This window comes from Urocampus carinirostris, chromosome 4 (genome assembly GCF_059441175.1).
Source record: "Urocampus carinirostris isolate Australia breed hairy pipefish chromosome 4, RoL_Ucar_1.0, whole genome shotgun sequence".
Taxonomy (NCBI): Eukaryota; Metazoa; Chordata; class Actinopteri; order Syngnathiformes; family Syngnathidae; genus Urocampus; species Urocampus carinirostris.
The window spans coordinates 37,545,287-37,567,024 of NC_142352.1; the positions used below are offsets into that span (position 1 = coordinate 37,545,287).

The window sequence follows — 21,738 nt, forward strand, 5'->3', positions numbered from 1 at the left end:
AGGGAGGGAAAAGGAGAGAGGGCAGGACAAAGAAAGAAAATGAGAGAGAGGGAGAGAGCATGAGAAACAAAAGAGATAAAACGTTGTGAGAGAGGCAAAAAAGAAAGGGAGAGGAAGAAAGACATCCAAAGAGAAATAGAAAGACAGAAGGAGGGAAAAGAGAAAAGAAAGCGTGAAGGGTAGGAAGAGAAAAGAGAGAAAAGGGCAAAAAGGAGGTTAGAGCAAAAGAGGTTAAAAAGACACACAGAGAGAAAGAAACAAAGAGCACAAAGGAAGAGAAAAAGAGAGACAGAGAGTGAAAGAGACAGAGAGTGGGAGAAAAGGGGTGGAAAAGAGAGAGAGAGAAAAGAAAGAAATACAAGGACAGTGTCTTTGTTCGAGGCACCTGGCTTTGGCAACATCAAGTTGACATATTTCAACCTGCAGCTTTTTGTTCTCTTGCGCTTCTTTGAGTGTTGTCTCGCTGGCCAGATTCAATCCCTTAGCGGGCCTGATCTGGCCCGCGGGCCGCATGTTTGACACCTGTGCTCTAGATCAATGGTTTTCAACTGGATTGATTTTAAGACCCACAATTTCACCCCAATGACAATCTGCTACCCAAATCAAGAAAACATTTCCACATCTCGAATGGATCCAATAAAATAATTTGGCAAGTGTTTAAATCAAGGCTCAAAACACATTTATATTCAATAACTTATGAATAATGTTGACTTAAGGAAGCTGTTAACCGGACATTATGTTATTACCTTCATTTCATGCTGATGACGCATGAGTACTGTCTGTTCATTCTCCTCATACAGATGTTTTTGATTTTTCTCCTTACTCTCATGTAGCTTTTACATTAGGGGATTGTGTAATAGTAGTCTGTAGTCTGTACAGGCCTTTGAGACGTTTTGTGATTAAGGGCTATACAAATAAACGTGACTTGACGTATCCATTTACACCATTCATACCAATATGCAAGGACTGCAATGACTTCAGTACAAGAAAGGTAGCCATACAAATACAAATGACAAGACATGAGTGAAACACAATCTTACAACTAGCAGGAATGTTAGGAATGCACCTGTTGCAGAAGGACCTAGACTAAACAAGCATGTCAAAGAACACACAGACACACCAACAGACACTTGGACATGTGAGAATGCAATATTTTGTGACACCCCAACTAGAACAATGAGAAGATGTAATGTGATCTATCAGAGACGCATCCTAATAAAAGCAACCCTAGGAAATTCTCTTTATTGTTGTTTTTTCCAATACTATACATAGTGTCCTCCAGAAAACTTGGTTAAGTGCCTTGTATTTGCCCTCCTTGAACTTTTCAACATGTTTCCAAATTTCAGGGTCCTAACATAAAAAGAGAAACTGTACCTGGAAATGTTTCGTCAAGAAATAATCATGAGGTGGGATAAGGCAACTTTTCAGAGTTGTCTGCTCTGGTGTCCGGTAATTTTTTGTCCTGAGTTTCAGACACTGATAACTATATGGAAAAACACCACTATCTCCTTTATTTTACATGATACTTTGCCGCCATAATGGGGATGTTATGGAAAACTGCATTTACCATCCGATGCTGTCCTAGAGAAACCACATATTTTTCCATTATCATGCATTCTTTTTTAAAGTGCCAAGGAGCCACTAAAGAGTACCAAAGACTTATTGTGGCTCCGGGGCAAGTTTAATGGGTCAATAAGTCCAAATTTGTTGGCGATAGAATGCATCTTCTTTGCCTTTTTCTCCTTTTGTGGGTCCAAAATGTTTTGTTGACATGATGGCTTTTAGAGAAACTTGAAAATGATCTTCACATACATAATGTTGGTTTGTCAAGCTGTTTTACACGCAGACTGCAACATTATTGATGCGGAGGCCAACACACCGAAAAGGGGCGGGTAAACTGTTTAACCAATCAGAATGCAGAAAAAAATGGATGATGAAAATCTACAAAGTAGCAAAATTGTGGTAAGTAAACTACGATACAGCAAGGAAATATTGTATTCCTTTCCAATCCAGCAAACTATACAGAATTTCAATGAGGATCTCTAAATGATCCAATGCTGTCCTAACGTTGTCCACCAGCTCGGTAGCCTAGATGGTAGGGCGCCCGCTCTGAGACTGGGAGGTCGCTGGTTCAAGCCTCGGCCGAGTCATACCTAAGACTTACAACATTGGTACTCATTGCCTCCCTGCTTGGCGCGCGGCATTAAGGGTTGGAATTGGGGGGTTTGGTCACCTAATGACTAAAATGGCTGCGCCCTGTTTGGCTGCGGCTGCATCGGCTCGCTACAGTTTAACTGTACGGGTCAGGTGTATCGACATTTCGTTCTGTGTGCATTGTTACAAAGAATGACAATAAAAGTAAATTCATTCTTCTTCTTCATTCTAAATGACTCACGATGATAAATAGAATTGACTTGTGCAAAATAAAGTCTTCATATGAACGAACTTGCTCTGTGTTTGAAAAAGATTATTGCTTGATGGGATGGCCCTCAACAATGTATATTTTTTGGTTGGGGGACGGGCATTGGAGAATGAAGTAACCCAATAGGTCAACGATTACTATAAATCAAAAGCATGGTGGGAGACACAAAAAAGAAAGGTACGCCGCCAGGCCTCAAATCCATTGACGGAAATCCAGCAAGCTCCAAATTTTTGGGTTGATTTGAACATTTCTCCAAAACACAAATATTATAGGATTAAGCTATAAATAAAAATTATTACATTATACCATTCATCTCAATATTATTAATGTTGATCTTGTATATAAAATACCAGTGCCCTGATGAGACTGACTCACTATTAATCATTTGACTTAGCTGTAATTATACATCTATTATTGATATTTTTGTAAGCATTTTACATGACAAATGTAGCAAGGCAACTATTTAGCTTGGACGTTATCAGCTACCATATGTTCCACATCTGTTATCTAATAGCAATCTTCCAATTGAATTAGACAGCAAGAAAACCAAACATTTTTGAGGATGTACTGTACTATTCTTTGATAGGTGTAGAAAAAACAAAAGTTCTCATCCCACCAGGAACTAAGACATAGTGTACTATAGCTCCTAAAAAGACTCCGTTATGTAAACCGTATGCTTCTTTTCCCCTGCAGAAAGCTTTTGGCAGCATTCAATTACTCTCAAGTGACTTTAAATTGGATTGTGAAATCTTTCAAAAAACAAAGTACGACTCCAAAGAAGAATTGTTGGCACATTACAGACCATTTATAAAAGAGGTCGTCAAAGTTACCCAACAGACGCATCCTAAATGAAGATTATCAACAGAAACTTCCAACCCCTAGAAACCAGAGGAGACGTGATCATCAAGTGAGCAAGCAGTGACGCAATCACCATGAGAATACAATAGGAAGCTGGCGGTACAAAGGAAAACACTGGGAGTGCTGGGAAGTGCACATTCATGCACGCTCCCACACACACACTACGGATGGCCAGCTAGAACTCAAAATTACAGACTCGGCCTTAGAAAACCAGGAAGGAACCATCTGTCAGGCTGATAAGCAACCAACGTGCCAACATGAAGGTCACAGAGCTGATATCAGGCGGGTGTCAGGACAATATCGGTTGATGTTTTCCATTTTCTTTAAATTGATACACACAAAAAAATGTTAAACACTAGATAATAATGCATTACTTCAATAATATATTTATATATAATCTACAGTAGGTGTGAATAAGTAAGTGAATTGTCTCTGTATCCCCTGCGACTGGCTGGCAACCAGTTTAGGGTGTCCCCGTCCCATTGGCCGAAAATGGCTGGGTTGGAATCCAGCACCCCTGCGACTATTGAGGAAAACTAGTGCAGAAAACGGATTAAACAAATGGATTACTTGAAATATGGCTGCGACGATAAATCCTTGTTGTTGAAAAAAATATATAATATTAATCGTCAACACTGAATTCTATTATTGACGATTGTCGTCAGACACATTTTTCCAACAGAGAGGCATCTTTACATGAATGTAATTTCTGCTTAGAATCGCTCATGCGCAATAGTCTTTAGTTTCGAGCTGTAACCTAAACATACAGAAATGGTAGCGTCAACATCAAGTATGCGTAACAAAACTTTGCGTACGCGTACTAAAAAGTTTGCTATGCAGACCATGCCTATGATTGCGGTAGCTCAGTGACGCACGAACATTAAACATATCGGACCGCGGACAGTTGACTCGCCTGTGTAAGATTCAAGTTAAATTCAAGCCAATTCACTATTAATGACATAGATTGTAGATTATATATGTGTATATTTCACTATAACAGAGAGCTTGAGCTTTGTGACACATTGTGCCAGACAAATTTGAAATGAAATGGATGCAGTCAAAAGAACCGACGTCAGTTGTTAAAAACCTTTCATTTCAAACTGTTGAGAATCGTTAAGTACTTTTGGTTTATTCATGGCTTCATGTCTCCACCTAATGAGCACTGCTCTTAATTGGTTTTAGATGGTGCCTTTTTCTTTATTTTCCATACGAATTTGCAGTATGTTCAATAAAATATATTTTTTCACTCTGCTCGTTATTTTTGGATTATAATTTACCATACAACAAAATTCAAATTCATGCCAAATTTAAGATAATAATAATAATAATACAGACTAATTGTTTCAATAGTCTGTGCTTAGTCGACGATTAAAATAGTCGCTAGTTGCAGCCCTAACTTCAATGTCCTTTCACATTAGTGCTGAGAGTCATGCATTTGGCATTAGGACGTCAGACATGCAAATTTATTGAATACAGGATTAAACTTCAACTTCTAAAGATAATTAAAAATTGTAGTAGAAACCCCGCTATTCGGGTTTCAGTTTCTCATCCTCAATTTGTTTGATACGCCTCTTGTTGGTTTAGGTGAAATTCTATCAGTCTGTGGTGGTTTGCATAGTTTGTTAGTATTGAGAGAGGGGACTTTCCCAAGGCAAAGTTATGTGGTTTGCCTGTTTACACAAAATTAGAATTCACTTGATGTTTATTTAGCATGTCAGCAAACTTAAACTGGGTGTGGCTATTATTTGCTGTCCGCAGACCTGCTTCTTGTTATCAAGTTTTCTGCCACCATCCGTTGTAAAACTGAGACTTCCATGTCAGTGTGCGTCATCCAGTGTGCCATGAGGCCTTGTGTTGAGTGCCGTATTCAATTTCATCTTATCAGGGACAACAAATTTATACTTATTGATGAAACTGTTTTCCAATGATAAGCAGAGTAAGTGTAATTTTGTTTCGTAACAGTAGGTGGCAGCTGCATTCTTTTCATACTAGAAAGATGAATGTAATTACAGTAAAGTAGGGAAATAATTATTCAGCAAAATATTGTGCTCGAAAAGCAATACAGGTTAAAGGTGCCATGCAATTGAAGTTACAGTAGACTTAGAAACCACCAACATCTTGTTCCACTACCAAATCTAAATACAATTATAAGTTGTCTTTCATATTGTCAAGTTAGGCATGATAAAACTATCTAGACCAGGGGTGTCAAACTCCTTTTAGTGTGGGAGACATGTGTTAGTAAAAACATTCTCACAATTTCTGGTCGAGTAGATTAAAAAGAAAGAAAGTTAAAAATAAAATAAGAGAGAGAAAGTAAGCAAGAATGAAGAATTAGACAGGAGAAAGAAAGAGACAAAAATAAGAAACAGACAAAGAGAGAGACAAAGAGAAAGGGAATAAAATAGACACAGAGAGGGAAAAAAAGACAGTGAAAGAAACAGAAAAGAAAAAGAGCGACAAAGAAAGAGTACAAGGAAAGGAGACAGATGTGAGAGAGAGAGAGAGAGAGAGAGAGAGAGAGAGAGAGAGAGAGAGAGAGAGAGAGAGAGAGAGAGAGAGGAGAGAGAGAGAGAGGAGAGAGAGAGAGAGAAAATTAGAGTAAGATGGAGTGAAAAAAAAAGAAAGACAGAGGGGGACAGAAAAAAGAAAAAAATTGAAAAAAGAGACAAGGAGAGAGAGAGACAGAGACAGACACAGAGAGAGAGAGCGTGAGAGACCTACAGCTCCAGTTGCTATGAAGTGGTGCCTTGCTTTGGTAACATCCAGCGGACATATTTCAAAACGCAGCTTGTTTTTCTCTTGCGCTTCTCTCAGCGTCGTCTCGTGGGCCGTATTAAAACCCTTGGCGGGCAGAAGGCGGGTCGCGGGCTGCTTTCTTGGCGCCCTTGATTTACACCATATAAATGTCAAAAATAAAACCTCATTTACCATGGCCTTTTGATTTTTTTCTATAGGAAGTGCGGCTTTGCTCAATAAAAAGTATGCGCAAGTTCTACTAGAGTACAGAATCAGTGGTTCAATGCTCCAACATGATTAGATTACCAAGTTCCTCCCTGGCACAAAGATGCCATAAAATGTCGTCAAGGAACAAATAGTTTCAGGATAATGAAAGTAAGGCCAAGGTCTAGTGGGAATCACTCATGTGAAGGCATCGGGGTAACCGTTTCCCTAGAATAGACAATTTTGCTAGACAACAATGATGAGAGGCGAGCTCAGAATAGAGGAGTGCTATTAGGTTGCAACACATGACCTGTAAAAAGAGCATGTAAACAAGATACAAACATTGGACTAAGTTCAACTTGTTGGCAGGCAAGTGTTCAGATATAGCCGACCCCCGTTTTAACGTCCTTGTATAAACATGTTGTATTATACGCGTCAATCCTGTTATCTTATCCACAATAATTTGGCATATTGTCTGGCCAACAAAAAATGTCCCATTGACAACTCAAAGTTGTGTTTTCTAATCTAATTGAGTAAAGATAATCTTCATATGTTTTAACAGGTTTTAGAGGCATTACCATACTCACTAGCGCTATACGTGTTAAACCAGTGTTTTTTAACCGGTGTGCCGTGAGACCTTGTCTTGTGTACTGCAGGAAATTTCTTATTTTAACTTTGAAAAAGCATGCCATTGGTCACTATCTTTGCTTTCATCCTATGATCACCTGAGCAATTGTAACATTCATCCTGGGGTGGCAGAAGACTACTTTTTTCTGTACTGTAAACAAATTATCTGCTCATGAGATTATATTCAATTACTTATATTGTTTGATGAAGCTGTTTAAGATTGCGCTGAAAAAAAATAAAATACCTGGAATAACATAAGGCTAGATCTTACACATATTTGAATGATTATTTTTACTTTGAAAGGTTAGAACGTAGTAAAGAAAACATTCATTTGCCAAACATTTGTGCTGATTTTAAGTATTTATTTTCATTTTTCTAAAAAATAAAAAAGGCAAAAAAAAATTAAAAACAGGTTAAAAATATATTATCATATCTAAAAATTAAACAACATTGTTTTTGTTTTGTTTTTTTCGATTTGTTGTTTTGTTTTTGATTAGTCATGTTCGAAATAAAATTTTCATTCATTCATTCATTCATTCAAACAACAACATAAAATCTTGACTCAGGACTTATATTTTAGTTTAAGGCTACTTATTGCGAAATCAAGTCTTTGTGCATGAATAAATTGCTTCAACAATCACATTAGATATCTGTTCTGGTAAAAGTTTGCTAATTCCGGATATAAACAAGCATCCGTTGTTTGTTTAATATTTTGAAGATAGATTTAGTTTCCTGTGTAAAAATAGATTGTGCGATAAAATCTAAAGATTTTTAAAGTCAGTATGTTGGCACGTATACATTACGATAATTTGACTACGCCGTGGATGTCAAAAATCGACACCCACTTCGCCATATGTCAATTCATGAAGACGCTGCTCTACTTACGAACAAGATCCAGACAATTGTTCGTAAGTTCTCATCTCATCTCATAAGCCGTACCGCTTATCCTCATTAGGGTCGCGGGGGCTGGAGCCCATCCCAACCATCTCCAGGCAGGGGACACCCTGAACTGGTTGCCAACCAATCGCAGGGCACACAGGGACAGACAACTCATTCGGTCATTCACTGCTAGGGAAAATTTGGACCGGCCAATTCACCTGGAATGCATGTTTTTGGAACATGGGAGGAAACCGGAGTGAAATGAAATGTGAAATGATCTGCATTTATATAGCGCTTTTCAAGTCAATGACTTCCCAAAGCGCTTTACATTGTGCTTCACATTTCCCAATAGCGGCCGTGATCTGTGCAGCCATGTAAGGCGCTAACCTGCTTATTGGGGGTATTGGGGTTTCAGTGTCTTACCCAAGGACACTTCGGCATGTAACACGGACAATCCTAAAAAGATCGCTCTACCTCCTGAGCTACTGCCGCCCCGCCCGGAGGAAACCCACGCAAGCACGGGGAGAGCATACAAACTCGGCACAGGAAGTCTGGAGCTGGATTTGAACCCACGACAGGTTGCCATGACATGAACGGTGCCGCACAAGCGCTAACCACTGCGGCGCCGTGCTGCCCTGTTCGTAAGTTGATTTTGTTAATAAGTTGCTTCAGTGCTATATTTTGTATGTTTAAGGTTTATATAAGTATGTTTAAGGCTTGTATAAGTAACCTGTATTGTTTTGTACTAAAAAATAAACATTTCATAAAATAATAAGCTCTATAAATATAAAAGTGAAGTTTAACTTAATTTTGGCAGATGGGCTTCATGGGTTAGGAGACGTCCTCCTTCATGGTAGAGAGTGGCCGAAAAAAAGCGAGCCAACCATTTTTCAACCACATCAAGCTTTCTTATTCCACTTTCATTTCAAAAGAAACGTCTCGCCTCTTCTTTACACTTTACACCAACCATATTGAATGGATGCATGAGATACTAAACAATAAAAATGTCAAAGATTTTAGCACGCTGGAGATACAGTATAGTATGTTTACACATAAACTAGGAAGAGGAAGCAAATTTCTTCTTTGGGCGGGATGCTGGGTGAGCTCTCACAGCGCCACACGCCAGTAGCGGCGGAAAGAGGCACTACAGTACTGCCCTGTGCTCGGAAAAAGGTACACACAATAGAAAATCTAACTTACTTAACTTTTCGACATCCCGAAGATTTTTTTCGCATCTACCATATTTGGTAACTTTAATGTTCGTAAGTAAGGGAGCATCTGTATTATCATTAAATTCGAACAGTAAAGTTTTTAACACGCATCCTTAAAATGACAAAACTGATTTTATTATACATGTATATATATATATATATATATATATACATGTATATATATATATATATATATTTTTTTTTTTTTTTTTAACTTCACTGAAAAAATAAGTCAAAATTGTTGAAAATACTATGGCATTGCACAAGTGTGCACACCCTCTTATTATGAATCCGTTTTCAGAAACACTCACATTACCACTTGTTTTTCATTTTAATTGCAACACACCCACCCTTAACGATTGTGATCTAGTAAAGTAAGCTTTTCCTGAAGTTTCTGGTGATTTGAAAATGTACTAAACATATAATGAGTACCAATACGCTATAATTGGTCTCGCAACTGCACCAATGATACCTATCATCCCCAGTCAGGACCGTACCACTTCGGAGTCCTTTTTTTGTAAGGAAAACCAATGACCGGAGATCATCTGTCATCTACAGTTTTACAAGGGTGTGCACATTTGTGCAATAGCAGTAACACTGGTATTTTTATACTTCAATCAAAATTGGAAAACAAGTGTTGAAATGTTTGATCATTTTCATGTGCCCCAAAGCCTGGCTTCTCGAAGGGGGTACGCAGACTTTTGATCACCACTTTATTCTCTGTTGGTGACATTAGGAATTATATGTCAACGTTGCCCGCCAGGTTTTCCGCCTTTTTTTTTGTACACAGGTCTATTTCGATTGATATAAAGAGAGAAGGAAGGACGCATTGCGGGCGGAAGGAAGAGGCTTACAACACCACCCCGGCAGTAACCAGCACAAGCTTTCAATCACGCTCGCTTGATTTTTCTGCATGGAACACAGTGTGACTGCATTCATCCACTTCATTCACCACAGCATCACAGCTGAAACTTTGGCGTTTTACTAGTTCTCAATTCCGCCGCCTAGGATATTTCTACAAGTGTCCAGAACTATTTCTTAAATGAAAAGCTGAAGGAATTATTTTCTAAAAGAATTTCGGTCTATGTTTGGGCTGCAACAACACATCGATAAATTGTTTTTTTAAAGCGTTTGCAACAAATTATGGCGGCACTCAGCCCGTTAAATCAATGCAAATGAGAGTGCATTTGTTGGGTTGTTGAGGAGACATTCTTGTAGTGCCACTTTGATCCAGCAGAGGGCGAATGGAAAACAATTTTTGTTACGACACTTACTTTGGTGCCAACCAAGAGCAGTAGTACTTTGGTCTGGCAGAGGGCGCCCGAGACCTTAAATTCTATACATGAATGAATGAATTAATGGTTTTTAATTGTCTTTATACAAGCATAACAAAATTGGAGGGTTTCTCCTTTCAGTGCAGATAAAACAAATTAAAAAGGTAAACATATGTAAGAGCATAAAAACGTTAAAAATTCACTCAGGTCCTCCTGCTACTACGGAGTACTATAATTCTCCTCCAATATTTGCCTTTTTTAAGCGCTTTCTAAAAAAAGCATCTTACTCTTTGCTGGTGTGTAGCATACATTTCTATGATTTTCGCTTTTCTTTGTTAAACTATTTGACACTTTTTATTGTATTATATAATAGACTATTCTGTTGTTTTGTCCATTTTTCCATCTGTCCAAAACATCACATTATTTGAATAAAGAGGAGCAAATTGAAAACATGATATATTAAAAATTACGATTCGTCGATTAATTGAAAAATAATCTGCCGATTCATCAATTATTACAATAATCCTGAGTTGCAGCCCTAGTCTACATTAAAGAAGTGGGAGTTCCCTGTGAGGTAAATGTCAGCCAAATTGTGTTATTCCCGCAGTTTCCAGTTGCATAAGGTCTCCTTATGGCTTCACCTTGAAAAGAGTTTGCATTTTACATTAACTTTGCTCCGAGCAAATAGTGTACTGAAAAGAGGAAGTATGTAAATCAGAGTAAGAACAGTAATTGCTGAGCATGCGCCAAACATGAGGCCAGCGGCCATTTGGCAGAAAAAAAAGCTGTTAAATAATAACAGACGGTCATAATAATAACATTTAATACGCCTCCATTTTGTTCTTAATCAGTAGGGGAAATACCATAACTATTGTGGTAGTAGCTGACAGGTTATTGGCAAAGGACGCGATCACGTCCAAAAGTAAATCATACGGACTGTTAGACAAGGTTTGGATTACAGCGATTCTGCCGTAGAAGAAAAGAAAAGAGGCCAATGGCAGTTAGCTACTGCAGTAAACACAAAATAAGTGCTGGCTTGCTCAAGACATGACACCTCATCTTGCAAGACATGTAAATCATTCCGGGCTAAATATGTGGAGGAACGACTGAGTCACTTCAGAGTTGAATTCAGGGGAAAAAAAGCAGATTCATCAAAGGTGCTAAAATCCTGCCCGTCTGCTGGCATTATATCCTAAATTCCTATTTCTGCTCAGAAAGACAATCAGGTCAGGGGTCAACAACATGGTGCTCGCAAGCACCAAGTAGCTCTAAAAGAACACGTGGATTGTCTGCGGAGCAGTCCTGAAAATATCAAACCAGTGATGGATCATCTGTGATTATCTTTGAAAATACAAACAATGGAAAATATTGATGGAAAGTTTGCTAATATCTGTTTTTCAAACAGCATAAGAAATCAGATAAACACTGTCAATGCCTGTACTAAAATGATAAATTCTGAACAATAGCTGTGCTTCAATTAAATATATAATTGCCCATTTTCATTGTTGACACAGCTTATTTTAGCCCCACTCCTGGTAAATACAACAAGCTAAAAACACAGTAACATAGTCATAACATTGGTTGTTTTAAAAATGCATATTACATTAAAAGACCTTTGCACAAATCAGTAACAAAGCTGATCTTCAAAGTTAAATGACTCCTACTTTTTTCCACAGTAGCAAACATGTCATAAAATACTCAATCATAGGTACTATTCTCCAAATGAGAATTAACTAGAAGAATGTAAAATTAAATGTATTTAAAGTTATTGTGAGTCAACAGGCAAAATTAAAACACACTAATGACTCAACTTTAAAGTGGGTCTGATTTGCGGCGGTTGCCAACGCCTAAATGGAGCTAGCAAGCAGCCTGGCAAGCCACAGTGAGCCATTGTTATCACCCACGAGCAAGGGTGGCCATAATGTTTTCGTTTGAGATCCAAGTATATATGTCCGTGTGTCTGTCCACCCAATAAAATGAGAGGTGATTGTAGTTATGACAACCATCTTTCACAGGAAGTCAGGTAGGTAACCCTTGATGTGAAAATTTCCCCTAAAAGATGACTCAGTTCTTTTGGTTTTATCGACTCAGAAATACATTCCACTCTCCCATGCCCGAATAACATTGAATATAAACACCATCTTTTACAGGCAGTCGGGTATGTTTACCATTGTTGTGAAAAAGGGCAAAAAAGCAGACTCAGCATTTTTTTGTTTTTTTTTGACTTAGCATTTTTCTCCAGAAAGACATTGCATCCTCCTAGACAAGAACAACATTGTATATCAACACTATCTTCTGCAGGCAGTCAGGTAAGTTAGCCTAGATGAAAAATATCCCCCCTCCATAAAGCTGACTGTGCATATTTTATTTTGCGGACTCAGCGCCTTCTCTCAGGCCCAAAAAAGGTTTGGCCAGAATCACAATCTTTCACAAGCAATCAGGTAGGTCACTCTAGAGGTGAAAATTCTCAAAAAAAATGACTCAGTAATTTTGGTTTTGCCAACTCACAAGTTTTCCAGACAGACATTCCCATCTTCCAGGACCAGCACAACATTCAGTTTAAACACAATCTCTTGCAGAAAGTTAAAAGGGTTGGCCTATATGTGTCAATGCCCCCCAAAAAATGAATCATCCCTTTTGCTTTTGCGGACTCAGCATTTTTTTCTGGAACGACATTCCACTCTGAAAGACCAGAACATTTTTATGTTTTATTTCTGAATAACAATATTAAGACCATCATTTACAGGCAGGAATACAAGTTACCCCAGATGTTAAATGGTCAGAAAATTTAGACATCTGAACCCTTATTTGTTGAATATTTGAGGTCTGTCACAATGGCTTAATCCAAAGTTCACTAGAAAAGAAGTGACTCAATTAAAACGAACACTAAAACACTACAGCGTATAATCACTTTGTGCCACGAGTGTTTTGTGTGGTTTGTGTGAGTTGTTAGCACAGTAGCTGGATTTTAACCTGTCGTCTATTGTTTTTCACAGTATAGAGCTGCCTTGTCACTCAATTTCCGTCTTTGGGTTAGTCAATTGAGTAGCTTGTCAATACTGCACCTTACTTTGGAGACTGAGGTACAAATGCAGCCGCCAACAGCTGTTATCTGCAGAAGACATTTACAGTGCCTTACAAAATGTTTGCCATATCTAAGGCTTCAAACCTTTAGATAAAAAATTCAAAATATGTTCTAAGAATCAACAACATGCGAGACACAATCGTGAAAAGAAACCATATATATTTAACATGTCGTATTGTCCTAAGGGGCCGGTCACACAGCCGTTTGCGGCTGAATCACGGCTAAAATTTTGCGGGTTTTTTTTGCCCGTGGTTGCCCGCGATGGAAAATGCGCAAAATTGGCCAACCCGCTGTTCATCGGTAGTATGCCCGCAAAACAGACTCCGGCGACTGTTCTGCTTCCTCATCGCGTCATTTCTGCGTCATTTTCTCGTGTGGACCACGGGTATAAAAGCTCCCGAGCCGGTGTTGTGCCCAAATCCGACTCCTACGCAACACTCCCACCCCCTCGCGTGAACGCGCATTCTGCTGCGATCGCTTTTGTTGTAAGCGTGCATTGACGTTGGTGACTTTTTCATCCGCGTTAACAAACGCATTTTGTAGAATACGATCGCACTTTATTGTTTAAATAAACGCGTTATATAGACTAGGATCTCCCAATTGTTATAATTAGCTCGCTTTATAGTTTTAATAAGCGTTTTATATAGAATACGATCGCTTTCGTTGGAAGCGCAGCAGAATGCGCGTTCACGCGAAGGGGGGGGGGATTTACCGTTCGATTACGTTCACAACACAAACAAAGACGGAATGGTTTAAGTTGTATTACATTCCCAACAAATGCAAGACGAAGTGGTTTTGGTTATATGTTCGCCATTACATTCCCTAAAAGTGAGATAAAACGAGGTAAAAGTGGTTGTAGTAGCGAGGGGATGCATTTCTTGGATAACACCGGGCTGTAGAAATCATAACCGCTCAAGACACAGTCCCGTGAAGATCAAGATTTCAAGCTATGGCATCATTTTTATTTTATTATCTTGAAAAGAAATGTCAAGAAATAAAAATGGATTAAGACGAGGTCACTACGCTGACGGGGATCCATGGTCACCCCCTTGACGTCTCGAGCACAACTGACGTGTGCTCGGCAAATCACGCTGTATATACGCGGAGAAAGGCGTTTGACTGTCACACGCGTAACACGCTAATTTCACGTAATAACACCGCGATACAGGCGCAGAACATGCTATTACCATGCTCCACCCACGATTACCCGCTGAAATTTCCCGTCCTACCCATGTGTAACCACGCCCTGGCCGCGGCCAGAGCACATCGTTCCGCGTCATTTCCGCGTCATTACCTCGTGTTGACCACGTGTGCGGCACGCGGTTTAACACGTGCTCAAACTTTTGAGCAGCTCGAAAGTTTTGCGCGCGGCCAACCACGTGTGAATTTCCGACCGCGAGTAAAGCACTGCTGTATCTCGTCTATATAGCGGTCTCAAAACGTCCAACAGCGCCCAACAGCATCCGCTTCAGGGCCAGAAATTTCTGGCCGTGGTTCAGCCTTGATACGCTCGTGAAAGGCTGTGTACCCGCGCTCTGAAGAATTGAGCAGCGCAAAACTTTATCGTGTTAAGCATTGCTGTGTCTCGTCTGCATTGCGATCTCAAAGCGTACAATAGCGTCCGCCTCACAGTCAGAAATTTCTGGCCGTGATTCAGCCGCAAATGTCTGTGTGACCGGCCCCTAACAAATAAAACAGTAAAAAGTAGGCATTGGAAAAATATTGCCCCCCTTTGAGATCATTCTTTGTATTACCTTTTGTTTGCTGTGATCACAGTATGTTTGGATATGTTTTCATCATCTTGAAACAGAAATATTGAACCATTTTTCCTAAAAAGCAGCACAAGTTCCTTAAAGATTGATGGTGATTATTCCATAAATGCACTACAGGATTTGGGGCTTGACCATTCCAACACCTTTATATTGTTTGTATTAAACAATTCCGTTGGTGATTTTGCTATATGTTTAGGGTCTTTGTCCGGTCAGAAAAAGGACCTGCGCCCCATTCTCAGGTCTCTTTCAAACTCCAACAGATCGTTCTGTATTTTGTTCCATCCATTTTCACATCAACTCGAACGATCTTTGCTTCGAACTTTTCCACAACGTTGTCCCAGACCTGGCTGGTCTGTTCTTTGGTCTTTATAATGCTGTCTGTTCTCCAGTGTCTCCTTTCACAGACCCCTGAGTCCATCACAGAGCAGGTGCATTTCAACAGAGACTGCTTGTCTTGGGATCAAGAGGTCACAGGTTCGATTCCGGGCTCCTCAGAGTTATATGTTGAAGTGTCCTTGGGCAAGACACTGAAGTCTCAATGCCCCCGATCGCAGGTAGTTGCCTTGCATGGCTGACGCTGCTATCGGTTAGTTAGTGTGTAAAAGGGAAAAGTTTGAGGCACATTTAAAGCGCTTTGGGAGGTCCACATTGACATGAAAAGCACTATATAAATGCAGACCATTTACATTTACATTCATTTAATACAGTCTGTTTATCATTGTTAGTCATTTAGGTCAACATTGGATTACTCAGAAGTCATCAGGGAACTGAGCTAAGCTGAGAGAACAGCAGGCCAATATTTTTGCACCACCTACATTTCAGTTTTTTCCATTGTAGGTATAAAATGTTGAAATAATCTGGTTCCACTTCACGATTGTGTCTCACATACATGTTTATTAGAAAAAAAGTTTAGGTTTTTTAGCTTTAGGTTGGAAGTCTCAAATGTGGCAATATGATTAAAAGTTCTGAGGGGGGAGATAATTTCGCAAGGCCGTGTATTTGAAAAGAAATATATGCAAATGTAAGTGCTGTAAAATGCCAAAGCTTCTGATTTATTCAGTGCCAAAGACGTGTTTTTACACGGAGGACTGTAGGTTTGGTGTAGTAACTACACTGTAGTTTATATTTTTGGTAAGAATAGTTTATTTTAATTTGTTAGATTTCGAGCCGAAGTAATGGACAGACATATTTAGTGGAACTTGGAAAATGAGTCAGAATGCTAGAAGATCTTAAGCACTTTTGCATCAGCATTATGAAAATATCTTGGCAGTGAAGTAGTTAAACCGAGTCAACACTAGAATAAAATTTTATACGTGAGGACAAAGTGTGCATAAATCTGTATAACGGTCCTATTGATAAACATTTAAGCAGATTTGAGTTGATAAGAATTCAAATGATTTTAAAAGGAGGAGGTGGGAACATGGGAGCTTGAGCTTTCAACATTTCAATGAAGAAATTTACGGAAAAAAAAACCTCAGCTGGAGAGGAGAAAATTTTACTAAAATATAATATGTTTCCCTTATTTCCCCCCAAAACCGAAAAAAACATCGTCAGTCTTACCTCGCAGTGAACCCCGTGGAGATGTTTTTAGTCATGATGATGAAAATAAAAAGAAGAATTTAGTCAGGTGTCTCTCTCTCGCTGCCTCCACTGACGTGAATGCAATTGAAACTCTCACATGTCCCGAGTAAGGAAAAAAAACTTCCTGGTGGGTGTTTGCTGCTGGACGTCAGCCGGTGTTTGGGGGCGGCGCTTGTTTGTGGACACATCCCACAGCTGCTGCCTCTGGCCCCGGGATAGCTCAGCTGTCTCTCCGCGGGACACAGAATCTTCTTTCAAATTGAATTTGGATTTTTTTTTTGTTGGGCTTAAGTAAACACAACAGCGCCGCTCATAGTGTATCTGAGCAACCTGAGCCGCTTCGAAAGCATCGTCTAACTAAAAGAGTGCACATTGGTGTAATTACGAATTCGTACACCTGACCGGTCTTTGAACGCATCCTCAAACTACGGTAGTCGAAATCAGAGGAAGCGTTGCGATTATGATGTTGAAATGACTCTAGTGCGCCATGTAGCGCCGGTTGGCTTTTAACAACACCTTTGACGATACGTGACAAACCAAAAGCGCGTCGATCACAGCAGTACGCGGAAGAGAGCATCTCAAGTCATGCATGGCTGGACTTGGATAAAATGTCATCTAGCGGCAATTGAAAAGGGAAAGCGAAGCCTTTTATGTAAGATTTTCGAGAAGGTTTGTTCAAACCCCACTTTGTGTTTGCTGTTAAAAACGTCATATTGGAATATAATATTGTGAATGTGCTTAATTGCTGTTGAGATTGTCATGATTGTTTTCTGTTTTTTAGTGTCAATAAATTTGTTCAAACCAAAAAAAAAAAGGATGAAATTATCGAGAAAAATTGTTCAAACCTCACATTGTTTATTTGCTGTTAATAGTGTCAATAAAATTGTTCAAACCAAAAAAAGAAAATAGCGTTGGAGTCTTTTTTGTAGCCCCGACACGCGTTTCATCTCTTTAAGTTTCTTGTTTTTCCCTGCATTTTTAAAAAAGGTCTGTGTTCGTTTCTTTGTCATTTTCCACCATTGTGCTCGTGAATCATACGAGTCTTGAAGGATCTGCCAGTCTTTGTACAGCTCCCCGTATTGTGCGGCTAGAGCCTCATCCTCCAGCAGGGAGCAGTTTAACTTCCACAGACCCTTCCCAACAGTCATACCTGAAGGAAATGAGAGAGAGCAGGACAGTAGCAAGTGATGCGAAAAAAAACAGGAATTAAACTTGCTAAACCCCTTGTAAATATGTAGTCTATTAGAGAGGCTCTGGCATTGTCACTACTGAACCAGGTGAAGCCCTCCTCTCTTGGATGTATGGATTTGAAACAGTCTTCCAGTTTAAATGTCCGGCACATGTCTTGTAATAAAATTGATCTTTTATCTACTTTAAACTCCTCATCGGTCCTTTTTCTATCCTTCCTACTTAGGATGCAATTAAAATCTCCCACGATTAGTGGTTGGTGGCCTAGCATATACGACTGGATGTCCTCTAAAAGTTCGTACCTGAGTTGTATGTCGGGATGGGCGTGTATGTTAATGAGGTTAAAATCGTTCCCTATATAGGAAAGTCTTGCTAATATTGCACGTCCGTCTCTCATCACAGTACTCTCTTTTATGATGAGTTGAGGGTTGTTTATTAAAATGGCTACCCCATCGTTACGGTTTTCATTCGAGCCACTCCATAATGACGGATATGGCCAAATCTCTTCCCACTGTTTATACTTTTTTAGAAAAGGGATGCAGCATTCTTGTAGTAAAAACACATCCGTTCTGATAGTTTTTAAGAACGATAAAACGCCTTGAGCCTTAACCTTTGATCTCACACTTCTCACATTGATAGTAGAGAATGTAATGTTCATAAGTGTTGTTAAAGTATTCAAACAACTTAGACAAAACCGCGGGATCCGAGTCCATTCTTTGGTGATCATCGGGAGTGTCACCTGTGTCGGACTCACCACTTAAGAGCAGTACCTCTTTTGGAGACTCACCGGGGAAAACTCTGGAATCCTCTGACTCTCTGTCTGTGGTTCCAGGTCTTCCCCTTTTTTTCTGGGTTAGGGGGTGAGCCAGAGGATCTATCGAGGGGTCTCTTACTTCCCTGCCCACAAAGAGTCAGATTTTTTCCCTCCCGACTTCCTCCGGCTGACTTCATACAGTTCACTTATGGGCTTTTTCATCGGCAATCGGCTTTCTTCTAAATCCCTTCTCTTTGTTTCCGGTGTTTTCACCACCCCCGATTTTATCTTACTTTTACCCCTCTTTCCAGTGCCCGTATGGGTTTTTGGAGAGTCGTTCGCCTTTTCGATTTGTTTGTCTTTTTCAAATGGCATAGCAAACAATTTTGTTATTTTGGACTCTTCCAGGCCCTTCCTGATTAATATGTGTTTTTGGAGTGACAGTTGCCTTTTCTATTTGTTTGTCTTGTCTAAATTCAGGTATTGTATGAAAAATCGAATTATAATTTCCAGGTCCTTCCTGACTCAAATTTGATTCTTTGGTCTCTCCTCCAGGGGTTTTGGGAGGGACATCTGTATTTTCAATTTGTTTGTCTTGTCCATTTTCTTTGTGCATTTCTTGTTCATCTTGTTCATCTTCATTGGGTATTTCCATAACTTTATTCATTTCCTGTTCATCTACATTGGGTATTTCCATAACTTTATTCATTTCTTGTTCATTTTCATTTGGTATTTCCATAACTTTATTCATTTCATTGTCTTTGTTGTCTTCATTTCATTGTCTTTTTTACATATATTCATTTCATTATGTTGTCTGACATCATTTTATTGTCTTTGTTGTCTTTGTTAACTGCCTTCCTAGCTTTCAACTTGTTAGCAAACGATTTCGGGCAGTTCCTATAGAGGTGGTTCGTTTCTCCACAGAGATTGCATTTTCTGCTATTGGTACATTCCTCAAAGGAATGTCCAATTGTCCTGCAATTTCCACAAAAAATTCGATCACATACCTCAGCCAGATGCCCATGCTCACCACATTTGCGACAGAGTTTTGGTTGTCCTTGATAGTGGATAAAGCCACGATTTTCCCCCAGGAATATAGTCGACGGGAGGTGTTTCAGTTTCTGAAAACCCTGAGGATCTTGCCATTGCTGGATGGGTATCCTCCAGGCACAAGTCCAAACGTTTTTCTCTTCCCTCACCTTCATAGCCTGGCCTTTTATCGAGCAATATCTACTCAACCAATAACAGATGTCATCAGCATTCACCACTTCATTAAACAGCCTGACAATAACTATCTTGCTAGCATTATCAGCCAGCTTCTCCACTGTAAATCCAGAAAACTGGGGCCTCACCCCCTCAAAACGATTCCAAAACTCTTGATAAAGAGCCGCCGTTACAAAACTTACATCAAAGCCTTTGACAGAAGGCAAGCTTATGACGCAATGTAACTCCTCCATTTTAAACTTCAGAATTTTTTCAAGAAACTTGTTCATAAAATCAAGTCTTGACATTCCTACATCTTTGAACAAGAATCGTACGCAGTTATGTCTCCGCCCGCCGGCATAAAGCCCAGCCATGGCAGGACTCGGTATATTGATTGTGTACGCTCTCCAGCCTACTCCAACTTATGCAATATAAATCTAATCTATGCAATTCAATCCAAACCTTGATACAGCGAGGGATTACTGTACACTTTAAATCCGTAGTCAAGTCAAGTCATGCATTCGACAAGCTCATCCTGCACACTGGTTGGAAAACTGCCTTAAATCGTCTACATCCCAATCCCCTACCAAACATTTCTTTTTGAATTTCAAGCTACTGCACACAAGAAAAAGGGGGGTGGACTTTAATGATGATATCAGAGAGACCAAACAAGAACTAAAGGCTTTGGCGGAAATAAAGAGCAAAGGCATCTTAATAAGAAGCAGAGAAAGAGAAATAGAAGAAGGGGAAAAATATACACGCTACTTTTTAAAAAAAAATATGAGCAAAAGTGAGGGGCTTTTTAAACTTCAAAACGAAAACGGGCAAATAACAAAGGAAAGTAGTGAAATAACCAAATTAGTCGAAGACTACTACAAAAAATTATATGAAAAGAAAGAAACACATGAGAATGAAATGGGGCATGTATTAGATCATATTTCAAGATCAGTGCGTCAAAACCCATTTTTAACATTGGACTTTACCCAAGACCAACTGAATGATTGCATAAAGACTATGAAAAAAGGCAAATCACCTGGGGAGGACGGACTCAACCTCGAATTTTACCGGACTTTTTGGGATATTTTAGCACCAGATCTGATTACTCTTTTTAACGAATTTTCCAGTCAAGACAACATGCCAGACAGTTTCAGAATAGGGATAGTTACTCTATTGCACAAAAAAAGGAGACAAAACTGACTTAAAAAACTGGCGTCTCATAACGCTTTTAAACGTGGACTGTAAAATCTTCAGCAAACTCTTAGCAACACGAATGTCTGTAGTCTTGGGAGACTTGGTTGATCCGGACCAAACCTGTGCCATCGTGGGAAGGAAGATCAGCGACAGTCTCATGCTGATCCGTGATACCATTTGTTATGCGAGAGACAGAAACATGCGACTAGCGGTCCTAAACCTAGACTTTGAGAAAGCCTTTGATCGAGTCTCGCACCAATACCTCTTCAGGGTATTGCAAAAATGTGGTTTTCCCCAAAAATACATCAAGTGGGTGGGACTGCTATACCGAGACATCTACAGCAAATTCATGATTAACGGGAATTTATCGGAAGAAATCGAGATCAACTGCGGTGTACGTCAAGGTTGCCCTATGTCTCCCCTGCTCTATGTCCTTTGCGTTGAACCTTTGGCACAAATGTTAAGAAAAGATAGATTTGTGGAAGGGATCAATATCCCAAGAAGCGGGGGACAAATTACCAAGTGTGTTTTGTACATGGATGATTTTAATATTTTATGTACAGACCTCGTATCCGTTAGAAGAGCCCTTGACTTGACTGACCTGTTTGGGAGGGCGTCTGGGTCGAGACTAAATAGAGAAAAATCACAAGTGAAGTTTTATGGACCGTGGTCAGAGACAGAAAAGGCAGGACTCCCACTGACGGTTTTAGAGACAGACCAGAAAATTCTAGGGATAAAATTCAATGCGGATGG

General features: G+C 39.5%; 1 protein-coding gene across 2 annotated transcripts in view; it reads right to left on the minus strand.

Annotated features, from left to right (window-relative positions):
* The window catches only part of mical2a (microtubule associated monooxygenase, calponin and LIM domain containing 2a), a 76,125-nt gene extending 59,054 nt beyond the window's left edge, over window positions 1-17,071 (minus strand). For both annotated transcript variants that reach the window (XM_088334447.1, XM_088334446.1), the window contains exon 1: window positions 16,629-17,071. The gene's annotated coding sequence lies outside the window, so the exon portion shown is untranslated. The remainder of the gene's footprint in view (window positions 1-16,628) is intronic.
* Window positions 17,072-21,738: the final 4,667 nt, after the last annotated feature.